Source organism: Juglans regia, chromosome 15, assembly GCF_001411555.2.
Source record: "Juglans regia cultivar Chandler chromosome 15, Walnut 2.0, whole genome shotgun sequence".
In the NCBI taxonomy this organism is placed as follows: domain Eukaryota; kingdom Viridiplantae; phylum Streptophyta; class Magnoliopsida; order Fagales; family Juglandaceae; genus Juglans; species Juglans regia.
Window position 1 is genome coordinate 1477782 of NC_049915.1, and position 13691 is coordinate 1491472.

The window sequence follows — 13691 nt, forward strand, 5'->3', positions numbered from 1 at the left end:
ATTTTGATGATCACAGAGGATTAGGGAAGCCTATGGATGATGATTGGGAAGTTGTATCTATTTTCATAAATTTTTTGTGGCTTTTCTCCGTGGTCAGCATGACACTATATGGAATTTTGTACCCTACATCCCATCATTTCTATCAGCAAATATGTAGGGTAAAAGAAGAATTAGATGTCATGGTCGTGGGTGGTCACATTAGAATGCAGAAGATGACAATGATTATGAGGACGAAGTATGACAAGTATTGGGGAGATTTCACTAGGGCTAATATTTTGTTATATGTAGCTTCTTTTGTTGACCCTCGATTTAAGGTGGATGGCATGGTATATGGATTAGGAATTGCGTATGGGCAAGCATGGACAAAGCATATTGCAACAAGGGTTAGGGAAACCCTTGATAGATTATTTGATGAGTTTACCATCTTGTGTGGTGGTAATATTGCGGCACCTACACCTATCCCCCCACCAATTCTAGAAGCCAAGGTTGGGAAAATATGTAGATTGGACGGGGGTGAGAGGTGGGAGCAGAACCCATTCGTCCGGAGTTCTACTGAGGTTTATTCAGAGATAGATAGAGACTTGGCAATGGAGCTTCAACCATTTTCACGAGACTTTGATGTATTAAGTTGGTTGAAGGTGAATACCGTGAAGTATCCCGTCCTTGGAGAGATAACCCGCAGTATTTTGGCCATCCCAATTAGCACTGTAGCCTAAGAGTCGGCCATTAGTACCGGATGACGCGTATTGGATTCATTCCAGAGTTCATTAGCTCCTACCACTGTGGAGGCTTTGATTTACATGTAGAATTGGATCACGAGGACTCCAATTCATGTTCATGATGTTCTTGACTATGAGGAGGCCGACGTCGAGGAGGATGATGGTGATCAGCCTGGGTCTGGTAATTGTGGGACTTGAATTTTATTTTCTTATTTTAATTAATTTATTTTCATTTAATCTGTATTAATTTCAAATTTAATTGCTGTAATGATACATGAGATGGCGTCTACAACTACCTCCGCTGCAGTATGACTTTGTATGTATTGGACCCACTATTGCTATGGTTTGCACAATTTGTCCCTTAATTGTTTTTTAGATTTATAATTTTATATAATATTTTAGTATCTAATTATTTTGCTTCTATGTTTTTTAGCTTTAATATTCTCAATATACATATGCCGAATCTTAATCCTATGGGCCCAACGATCTATGCTCATCTTCATCCCAATAACCCAATCTTATCTTGGTTAGTACTTTTAATATTTTATATTTTATATTTTTGTTTCATGTTTATAACTTTATAATTCTAATTTGTTTTATTTTTAACTTATTAATATTGCAGGTTTTATGATCTCGATTCTCAGAGTCTTACAACAGTCGACACAACTCAGTGAACTCACCGCCACACCAAATTGATCAAATTTGAAATGTTATGATTTTGTTAATTTACAAATAATTGTACTGTTGCTACAATAGGTAATAGTACAATTTATAATATTTACTATTTTTAAATGAGTTTGTAATATTGTAATATTTTATTAGTTCTCTTAATTTGTATACTTGTAATAGGTTAGTGTCTTAGTGATGATTATTAGTTAATACTTAATAGTATTATTGGAACTTAGTATATAGTTATTAGTTAATAGTTTCTATCCAATATCCATATAATTTACTTTGTGTTTTCAGTTTTGCAATATATTTATTTTTGTAGTTAAATTCTAGGACCAAAATGGCCCAAAAACAGGTTTAAATGTGTTTTTGAGCTATTTTGGGTCTAAATAATTGAATTGGGCCAAAGGCCTAGTGGTGGGACCGGGGGGGGGGGGGGGGGTGACGGATGGAGGTCTACCCCCACACTCCTGGCCCGCCCCCCACCCCGCATGGACGGGGGCGGAGTGTTGGAAAAAAATCCCCACCCCTGCCCATGCTGGGGCGGGGGGCAGGGAAGGGGGCCTCGCCCCCTTTTTCAGCTCTTCCTTTGCAACTGTTATGTTCTTGAAGGTCAATAACTTTCCTAGAGATTAAAAGGTTCCTTTCTGCTTCTTTTCACTTATTTATTTTGCTTTCTGAATACCCATTTATGTACCTCAAAATAGAGTGTGCTACTCTGTAAGTTGTTTAATTGACTGGAGAATCAAAAGCCTACAATGCTACTTAAACTATTTAGTAGGGGTTGGCAAAAACTTTGGCCACTCCAACTCCATCCAAATTTCGACAAGATACCAACTCCGATGGAGTCGGAGTTTTTGAAAAATTGGAGTCAAAGTTAGAGTCTGGAGCCCATGTTGGCTTAGAACTCCGAGCCTGAACTCCGACATATTTTTTTTTAAGTGGAACGACATCGTTTCATTCAGAAGGAGGTTCAAAACACAGGACCCCCTATTGAAGTAACTAAACAAAGCAGAACGACATTGTTTAGTGAAGAAGGTTGGACCCTCTTCTTCCCCCTCACTTTCGTAGAAATCCAAAACGCATAACTCCCTTTATCTCTCTCCTCTCCACATTGTGCTTCATCTCCCTCGCCGTCTACCATCGCCTGAGGCTGCAGTGAGCTACCTTTTGGAGGTCATCAGTTAATTGTATTTGTAAGCCACTCACTCACTCAATTGTTTTTGTACAATTTTAGGATTCCAAAATCATTTAATTGTCACATTGTGGTTTTAAATTTTTGAAATGTATATGATTTGTTGTTCATTTCAATGATTTATTATTTTCATTTTAATGATTTCGGTTTTTAGGCTGTTAAATTTAATAATTAAGAGATTTAGTGTAACACCCCGCTTCCCAAAAAGACATTTTAGAATTTTCGAGGAGCCAGTGTGCTATTACTAAACTTGAACTTAAAACTTTTTCTTTCGCACCACGCAGCGTGCATGGGGGCTTCGAGCGGTGGAGTTGGGCGTCACTGGGTGGTGGAGGCTAGATCTCCGGCATCATCTATTGCTACTGACGATGGTGTCACGGCCCACCAGTGGCAGAACGTGGCTCTCGGTTTGGGGAAGGATGCTCTGTTTCGATGGCTTCAAAACAGAGCAGCTCCAGCCTCCGCTTTCCACGGAAGATGATGATGGTGGCTACTGTGTTTGGGCTGCTTTCGAGGGTGGCCAGAGGAAGGAGCTGAGATGTGGTTTGCTTGGCTTCGGCAAGGTGGTGCTGCTAGACGAACTGAGGGGAGGTGGTGGAGGTTGTGTTCGTGACTTACGGGGTGAGGGCTGGCAGCGACGTTGAAGAGATTAAAATGTATATACATATATACATATATATATATATATAGGTGATAGAGAACGGTGAAGGAGAACGTTCAAAATAAAACCTAGGGAAATAGACGTGCAAATGAGTGAGATGACTAGACGTGCAAGCGGAGGAAACGGATGCAATAAAGCCGTGTATGCAGTGATAGATGGACAACAACTAAACCGTGCATGAATAGAAATCTACCACAGTGAGGAGTCTAGGTGATGGAGGGCTATTGCGGCAACCATCAATAAGAAAGTTCTTGTATGTGTATAAAAAAAACATGGTGGAAAACCCTAGAGAAAAAAATAAAGGAAGAGCGTGCATGTGCATGTGCATGTGCATGTAAGTGGATTGTTTGAAATTCAAAGAAGAAAATCCGGTAGGGAGGATTTTTATTATGAAGAGGATTCATGAGTTTGGAGAGAAAATAATAATAATAATAATAATAATGATAATGATAATAATGATGATGATGATAATAATAATAATAATAATAATAATAATAATAATAATAATAATAACAATAATAATAATAATAATAATAATAATAATAATAATAATAATGATGAAGCCTAAAAAATAATATATCCGATAAATTTTCTAATGGGCTTTAACTCATTTATTGAGCTTAATAAAATTATTCGAATTTTATCTAAAAAAAAAATAAATATAGGATCGGGTTGTTACATTCACTACAAGAAATAACGCATTTTCCAGCGATTTTACTATCGCCGCCAAAAAAATCGCTATAATTAACCCTTATTTGCGGCGATTTTCTTATCGTCGCTGAAATCTAAAGCAATGTATACGAAATCTGATGTTGCAATTACTGTTCACTCATTAGTGGCGATTATTTGATCTTTTGCGGCGATTTTTTTTTTATCGCCGCAAATAATATCAGAAACTGTAGCCATATTTTAATTGTGGCGAATGGGAAAATCGCCATAATAGCTAGTTTTGTGGCGAATAAAAAACGCTAGAAATAGTCTTCTAGAAAATTTAGGCCTTTCCCAACGATTTTAATATCGTTGCAACAAAAATACCACTAATAAACATTATTTCCAACGATTTCTAAGTCGCTGCTTGCTTTCCTTCTCAAATTTTTCAACTGATGGAAAAGAAATTACTTTTACTTTTTGTAGCGATTTTAATATCGTTGCAAATTGAACAACAAAGATTATTTGCGACGAAAATATTCACCGTATTTTCACCGCAAGAGCATACCTAGTAAATTATATACTATTAGCGGCAAATCAAAATCACCAGAAAAGTGAAATTAAATTTAAACAACCTGCCTTACCATTTCCCTCATTTCTTTCCCTCTCCCGCTCTGCCTTCCCAATCTCTCTTCTCCCTCAACCCACGCTGTAACACCCTGTATTTTAGTATATTTTTATTGAAGGATTATTTTTATTTTATTCAAAAATTTATTCTCTTATTTTAAATTGGTTGGATTTTTAGTGAGTTTATTTTTATGATTTTAATTTGGTGAAAATTATTTTTATGTGCTTTCTTAATATTTATTTATTGTTATGCATCTAAATTTCTTTTCATATTTAATTAATTACTGTGGGATTTAATTATTTCAATTTGACTTTATCATTACGTTTAAATTATTTTTTTTAACTTGTGGTTTTGAAGTCGTTTCCGTTGGATCACTTTTGTGACCCAAATTATGAGGATTGGACCTCATTTCTTTTCCCTCCATTTGTTTTTCCTTCACTTTTCTTTTCTCTTTCTTTTCTTTTTCCTTATTTCTCCTTCGGTTCTCTTCCCGCGCGCAACCCAGCTCCCCCTCCCTCTCTCCGTCCGTTTCGTTCTTCACCACCCAGCGCCGCCGTGAGCCGGCGATGGCCGTCACCGCCCAGCTCGTTAGCTTCCCCAGACGCCGCCGTTAGCCACCCCGAGCCCATTGAAGCCGCGGCACTCTTTCCGCTGCTGCGCCGCCGTCGCACCACCATTGGCCACCATCTTCTCACCACTTCATCCTCGACTTCCTAGCAACCCCTTGTACCCAACCCCACCTCCGATCTGTCACCGGTGAAGCACAACCAACCCCATTTCCGATTTTGGTGTTTTTGGTCTTCTACCGCCGCCCACGCCGCCACCTACGGCCAACCTTCACCACTACTAACTTCACCGACCTCCCTAGGCCCTACCCTATCAATTTTGGGTCTTCGTTTGCCTCTGTTGAAAAGTGGGTATCTGTGACCCACGGCCACAGTGTATTTTACACTGTTCTGCTGCTGTTTTTCCAGCGATTAAAAGTGCGCCGGCATAGATCTATACCAGCGATTTTGTGTCGCCATAACTGAGATCACAAAACCAAAAAACTCAATTGCAGCGATGTTTAAATCGCTGGTATTGATCTATGCCGACGCACTTTTAATCGCCAGAAAAGATATTTCAAAGTCATTTAGTCAATTGTGGCGATTTCAAAAAATCGCTGGGATTGACCTTTTCCGGCGATGTTTCCTCTTTTAGCGACATCATTAAATCGTTGGAATTAATATTTCCCAACGATTAACAACTGAATCGTATCGTGCAATTGCGGCGATAAAGGTACTATTTACGGCGGATAAAAATCGCTGGGAAAAAAAATATTTGCTGGCGATTTTTGGCTTCCGTTGGAGTAGATCAAAAGTGGAGATTTAATACCGGCGAACCTACAGCGATTTATAAATCGCTGGGATAGGTGAGAGGCGGCGATTTTGTTGGTTTTGCCAACAAAAGTGAATCGCCGGTAAAGGTGATTCTCCTTGTAGTGATTTAGGTTTGGAAAAATCGAATTTTTTGTTCTAGACAATGTTCGCTCGATGCCCATTCGATTGTGGCTCGGGTGAACTTCACACAGATTGTTCGCTCGAGCGGACGTTCAATTTTTGTATTTTATTTAGTTTAAAACTCCAAACATGACTAGAGACATATGTTTTTCCTTTTCAATGTATAGATAGTTTTCATAACATGTTAAATGAAGGTTGTTTGTTAATTGTTTCAGATAATTTTGCACGAAGGCTTAGCAAACTATGGATGCTACACCATCTCGCCTCAAATTTTCACAAGAGGATATGCACAGCCGCTGGTGTCACTGATAGATACTTCAGGCGGTAGACCCCTATCTAGAGCAGCTACCTCCTGTACAAGTAGTTGAGTCTCAATAGATCTAGAAGATGTTGATATGCTTTATGAGAAAAAGAAGTTGATGAATGTTGAGGCCGATCGACCAGCACGACCTAGTAAAAAAGGTTATGGACATGGGAACATTTCCACCAAAATTTTCGATAACCGTGAGAACATGCAGGCTCGATGTCACTACTGTGGGCAATTATGAGACTTTCATTCAAAGAAGCAATGTACTTCAGTATTAATAGCACATCTTACAGGCTACGAGCGGTATAAGATTCACAAAGGGTTGGTGGCAACTGATCAAACGAAGCTGAGTTATGAGACATCTATAGCCACTGATGGCATGCAAATTAAGACGCTGTCAATCGCTCAATATCGTGAGAAGATGTTGAGGGATATAGTTGTGGAGATGATCATCACTAATGAGATGCCTTTTACCACAGTTTGAAAGCAGGCTTCCACAAATTTGTGCACATGATTGAGTCACGATTTTCCATGCCTTCACGGTATACGGTGATGTGCAATTGTTGTCACTTGCCAGAGAGTGTCATTTATGACTGGTAAATGCCCTTCTCAAGGGAATTATTGTCTTTTAGCACCTCAAAATACCCTTCTCAAGGTAGACCTACTGGTGGATGAAATTGGTTCTAAGAACCAAACCAAAAATCCAAAACCGAATGGCTTGAGTTTTGGTTGCACTTCTGCTCATAGTTGAGCCACCACCACATGCCACCTCCCTTCTCATCCAATCCCTAAGAGCCCCTCCAGTCATCATGGTGAACCTTAACTCCAAGCCACCCCAAATAGAGCCAAACCGATTGGCCTTTTATGCAAAACACCACTCAACAACCACCTCCATTTCACCCATTTTTTGAGCTGCTCATGTATGATCACTTGGTAGCCAACCAAGCATCACTCCTTCACCTGAAAGGCCATCAAACTGTAGAATTTTGACCTGCAAAAGAAATACAAGAAGATGAGACAAAGTAATAGTAAAAACTGCCCAATTTGTTTTCAAAACCTCTACCTGGCGCATCATGGCATGGCATCATGCCTTGGTTTTATTTTTATTTTTTTATTTTTCCTTTCTACACCACGACAGCCTTGCACCCCCTAGCCTCTTTGTAGCACCTGACTTGATGAGATCATGGTGGTTCTGGGAACTATTCACTACACAAGGATGACACATACAATCGGCTTGGTGGCACTCATTACCCACCACCCACTTCACCCAATCACCATGCACCATGGCTGGCATCCCCTCCCCTCTTGAGCACTATAAAATTCACCTCCACTCCCTCACTTCCTCCAAACCTCTTCTCCAAGCTCCTTTTGAGTTCTTGAGAGCTCTTCTCCCCTTAGTGTGCAAGAGAGTGTAAACCAAATGCTTTTGAGTGTTCTTGTTTTTGAGAAACCAGAGACTATCCATGGCTATAAGAGTGAAAAGTTGGAAGGGATGACAGTCTTCCTCAAGGATTTTAAGGACAACTGAAGGATTGAGGATGTTTTTTAGCCAAATAAGAAAGGGCTGTCTTGAAAAAGAAGAGATGTCAATTGGCCATTTAGAATGCCTCCATAGAATTCTAAAGCAAATGCAATTGAGGGATGGGAGATGTCTTCTAATTCTGTGTTGCGTAACGGACAAAGAATTTGATCTTCATCTAGATGAATGACATTGTTGATCTTTGCTTTGGTAGGAAGGATATCATGGCTTATTTTCCAGAAAAATAATTTCAATCTATCATGCACTTTCAAATTCCATAAAATCTTCCAATTGAGGGGCTGATTGTTAGGGTTGGAAAGATTATTGTCCTTGACAAGGGCAACATATGCTGATTTAACTGAAAATTTTCCAGAGGAATGATGAATCCAATTGATATTATCTTCAACATCCTCAAAATTATGGTTGGCCAAAGGAAATTTTTGGATTTCTCTTGAGGAATGATCCGAGAAAAGAGTATTGAGGCGAAGGACATTCCAACGTCTTGGTTCCTCTAGAATGAAATCTGAAACATGCATGTTTAGATCAGGCTCAAGGTTGTTATCAGGATTTGGGTCAGGGATGAAGTTGTGAATGGTGGAGATCCAGAGGTTAGTCCAAGCCTTAGTAGAAGTTCTATTATTGATTTGATAGCAAACGCTAGATCTCAGAAAGTCTCTCTGTTTAATCAAACTTTTCCAGAACCGAGAATTGGAAGCTTTAGGAGTAGCTTCCAAAAAAGCTTTAGAACTCAGGTATTTTTTTGAGATGGCCTCATTCCAAAGACTATTTGGTCCATTAAGAAGAGACCAAACATTTTTTGAAACCAAAGCAGAATTAAAAGAAAACATATTTCTGATGCCAAGTCCTCCCAAAGATTTAGGAAGACAGATAGACTTCCAATATTTTGGAGTGAATTTCTTTTTCTCTCTATCTTCATACCCCCACCAGAATCTATGGCAAAGAGAATCCACGTTCTTTGTTATTACTTTAGGAGCAAGAGTGGATGACATCACATACGAGGGAATGAAACTTGCTACAACTCTTATGAGAACTGTTTTCGCATCTTGAGAGAGAATCTTTGATTTCCAACCCTGGAGCTTGTTTTGGACTTTCTCCATTAAGTCCGTAAAAATTTTTTTCCTATCGGCTCCATTGGAGAGAGGTAACCCTAGATATCTGAAATTCGAGGGGGGGGGGATTCTGAAATTGAAGGAGCTTTTAACATCATTGATGGAGGCAAGAGTGGCATTTTTGCTAAGGTGGAGAGAGGATTTGGTTTCACTGATGCTTTGACCAGACCATTGATTGTAAATCTTCAAGCAATTCGAGAATTTTTAGCATTAATAGCAGATGCTAACCCAAACAAAAACAGGTCGTTAGCAAAGAGGAGATGAGTAATGAAAGGACCACCTGTAGAGAGCTTGATACACTTGAGACCATTGGATTGTTCTTTTTGAGTAATGAGTCTAGACAGAACCTCGGTATCAAGAATTAAGAGGAAGGGAGATAACGGATCACCTTGGCGTAGACCTTTGGAAGGATGAAAGAAACCTTGTGGGGGGAGCCATTGATGATGATTGAATAGGTCACCGTGGTGATGCATTCTTTAATCCAATTGATCCATTGTTGTCTAAAACCCGCATGTTTTAGGATATCAAGGAGAAAGGACAATTCCATGGAATCAAAAGCCTTAGCCGTAATGGCCATTTGACCTATTCTTCCTCTTCTTTTTTTCATGCAATGGAATATTTCTTGGGCCAAAATATTATTATCTTGAATAAGGCGCCCAGGTAAGAAAGCAGATTGGCACGAAGAGATTATGTTAGGGAGGATGGATTTAAGCCTATTAAGAAGAATTTTTGCTATAATTTTATAGCAAACATTAGACAGGCTTATGAGTCTGAAATGATTGATATCATTTGCGTTGCCAACTTTTGGGATCAGAACTAAATTAGTATGATTGAGTTCCTTTAACATTTCCCATGAATAAAAAAACTCCTAACTGCAGCAATCAAGTCCAATTTAATGACTTCCCAAAAGGTTTTGTAAAAAAGACCCGTAAAACCATCCGAACCATGAGCCTTGGTGGAAGGGAGATTTTTAACAATGGAAGCAATTTCCTCTTCATTAGGAATTTTACAAAGAAAGTCGTTATCTTGATTAGAGATTTTCCTTGGGAACAGGGAATCCATGTCGACTAGAGATGTAGGATTAGAAGAAGAAAAAATTGCTTGAAAGTGTTCTTGAATCTTGGAAGAGATTATGGTTTGATCAGTTGTCCAATTATTTCTTCCTGGCTTGAGACAATCAATATTATTCCCTCTCCGTCTGATAGAAGTTGAGGCATGGAAGAATTTTGTATTAAGATCAGTGACTGCCAGCCAAGTTATTCTGGATTTTTTTCTATAGAGAGATTCCTCCTTAAGAAGCAACTCATTGATTTTTTCTTTTGTATCGGCTTCTAAAGTGCTAGATGAAGATTGAGCATGTTGATCTTGGAGAGATGAAAGATTAAACATCAAAGCTTTAAGATTAGTTTGAATATGGCCAAAAGATTTTTTTTATTCCATTCCTTGAGAGCTTTCTTGGTGATTTTTAATTTCCTTGATAGAATGAAAGAAAGGGTTCCCATAAATTGAGAATTCCAGGCTTCTTTGATAATTTTAAATATAGAAGGATCACGAAGCCATAATTCTTCAAATTTAAAAGATTTGGGAAAAGTATTTCTCTTTGTTGTGTCCAAGAGAATGGGTGCATGATCTGATGTTACCTTAGCAAGGGTGGTAAGGATGGCATGGGGGAACATATCAATCCAAGAGGTATTAGCAATACCTCTATCTAATCTCTCCTTAATCAGGTGAGGACCTGATCTATTATTGGTCCAAGTGTATTTAGGACCCGAAAATTCTAAATCCATAAAGCCAAAATTTTCCATGAAGAGTTTGAGATCTTTGGATTTTGAGGATTGAGCAAAAGGGTGACCACCAGATTTTTCATTTTGACAGGTAATGGAATTGAAGTCACCAAAGGCCAAAATTGGACTAGGAAATGAGGATGTGATACTTGAGAGAAGGTTCCAAAAATTTTCCTTTCTTTTGTAGGAAGCTGGATAGTAAACCAAATTAAGAAGCCATGGAAAATGACTAGGATCAGAATATACCAAAATAGAAATAATATTACTAGAGTTATGCACAATTTCAAGATCGACACTAGGTCGATACATGAGCAAAAGACCCCCATTTTCCGGTAGAAGAGTACACAAAAGAGGCATAACCCAACATATTAACAGTACATACACAATCACTAGAAGCTATTAAACATTCTAAAAGGAAAATAATATCAGGGTTGTGAACCCTAATATTTGCCCTGAGTGATCTGGTTGCATGAGGCCGGGCAATGCCTCGACAATTCCAAGCAAGAAGTCTCATGGTTCTTTTGGTGCCAGTGAAGACTCTGCCACTTCAGTCATTTGATTCATAGGGAATAAATTCATGGTTTGAGATTGAACCTTGTTGCCTGTTGCCTTCAAGTTCTGAGTTTGGTATGGTGAGTATCTGATTATCGTTGAACTCTTCTTCTGTTGCTTCCTTGAGTTTCAATTTTTCTTTGGCTGTTGCGCTACTCTGTTCTGATTCATCTTCTCATCTTCATTTTCTTATTCTCTTGCTTTCTCATCGATGGATATTGGGACTATAGTGCTAAGCAAACATTTTTTGTGGGGATTACAGAACTGCTCCATCTCTGTTAATGGAGTTTTCCTCTTCCTCATAGTATCATTTTGGATGAGAGTTGGGTATTAAGGATTGACAGATGATGGCATTTTCATTTCTGGCAGGGTTAGAGTCAAAGGGGGAGGTTCGAACTGGGTGAATATGGCTTGGGGCTCGGGCTAGGATGGGTTGGGTTGATGTGTAGGAGATAAAATATTTGTTGGGCTCAGTTGAATGGTATTGATTGCAAAACAGGCCTTACCAGATGGGCTAACTAAAAGTGATATGTTGTGACTCGGGTTCTGAAACTCAAATGGGATTTTTTTTATCTTTGAGTTGGGAAATGAACTGTTTGATGAATGATGGGTTGGACTTGGGTTCGATTGAAAGAGGCCCAATGGGTTCTTTGCCAGATTTCAGTGAGTCAGATTACTTTGTGTTGAGGGGTAAGGCCAGAGGGACATTGCATTGATTTTCTATATTCAGAGGGAACTAGTTTAATGATGTGCGGGACACATGGAGTGATAGAGGTTCATTGGCAGACAAGTGTGTTGGTGAAGCAGGGCTCAAATTATTTCATGAAATTTTGGCTGCTCACCTTAATGGGATCTGAAGCCTTTGTCTAGTGAGTTTAAACAATTCTATGTGGTGATATGACTGAGTCCTAATATAGTGATTTGAAATGAATAGTGTTACCCCTTAGGGTTTCTCCTTCTTCGCCTGGTAGTGCAGAGAAAAGTTTCTTGATACAAAATTCCTTCCTCTGGCCTTCTTCTGTATTGACAATAATCACTTTTCCCCAGGTGCTCAACTATGTTGCTCTTTTTGGCTAGGTCGCTTGTTCCCGAACCTTCATGAAACATTGGGATGACTGATTCTTTAATGCGAACTAGCGGAAGGGTAGGAGGGATGAAGTTCATTTGGTTTGATAGATGTAGGGCCTGGGTACTTTGTTGGTCTCTTTGGGATTCTTCAAAACACATCTATCTTCTTAACTCTTGGGACTCTACTCGCATCCAAGGACAGAAAAAAAGTTCCTCCGATGGATTGGGGAAAATATGACATGACTGTAGAAGATGACCAATTCTTCCACAACTATAACAGAATTCCAAAAGCCTTTCATATTTAAAGCTGACCTTTGCTGGTTGACGATTGGAACACGGAAGAGTGAACCCTTCGTATAGGGGCTTTTCTGTGTTAATTTCTACACGAATCCTTAGACATTGTTTGACCCCATTGGTAGGAAGGAAAGCTTGATCAATTTCGACTAAATAACCAAGCACTCTTCCTATTTTTGCTGCATTATGTTTAGTCATCATTTCTAGGGGTAACCCATATATTTGGATCCAAAAAGCCGAATGGATTAGGTCTATTTCTTGAAGATTTAAACCTGGAGGCCATTCTTTGAGCACCATATGATAACCCTTAAAATTCCAAGGCCTTTGTGAAAAAACTCGATTTTTCATAGTCGGTGATGGAAAGGTGAAAAGGAATACATTAGGTCCTAAATCTTCAATGGTGAGTCCTTGTATGAAGCTCCATACCGCACGGATTGTGGAATGAAAAATATGCTTGTTCAAATTTTTGGAAGAGACCAACTTACCAATCAGTGCATGGTTCAAAATATTTGTTTCTGCGTCTGCTTCAGGAACTAGAATAATGTCATCCCAAGTTAAAGCCTTTGTACGTTCAATGAGTGATTCCAGACTTTCTTTTTCCTTTTCTATGGGCATTGTTGGAAAGGATTTGGTTGGTTGGGGTTTTGGCGGGAATGGTTAGTGGGTATTGATGGCAGGGTCGGCTCTTCCATTAGGCAAGTTAGGCAATTGCCTAAGGCCCCTAGTGAAAGAAGGCACCCCAGAAAAAAAAAAAAATTAGAATTGTTTAAATAGAAAAAATATCTAATTAAAAAAATTAATTAACTCAATGAGAATATCAAAAGTATTAAATAAATATTATGTCATTATTAGTTTTGAAAGTATCCCACATAATAATTATTTCAAGTACTCTCATTCTAAAAATAGACTTCTTTTTTGTCATTAGTAGTTTAATATATAATGTAAAAATTATAAATAGTAAAATCTAATTTTCGAGTGTTCATAAATTTTTTTGTATAATCCTTTGTAGAGGCAAGGG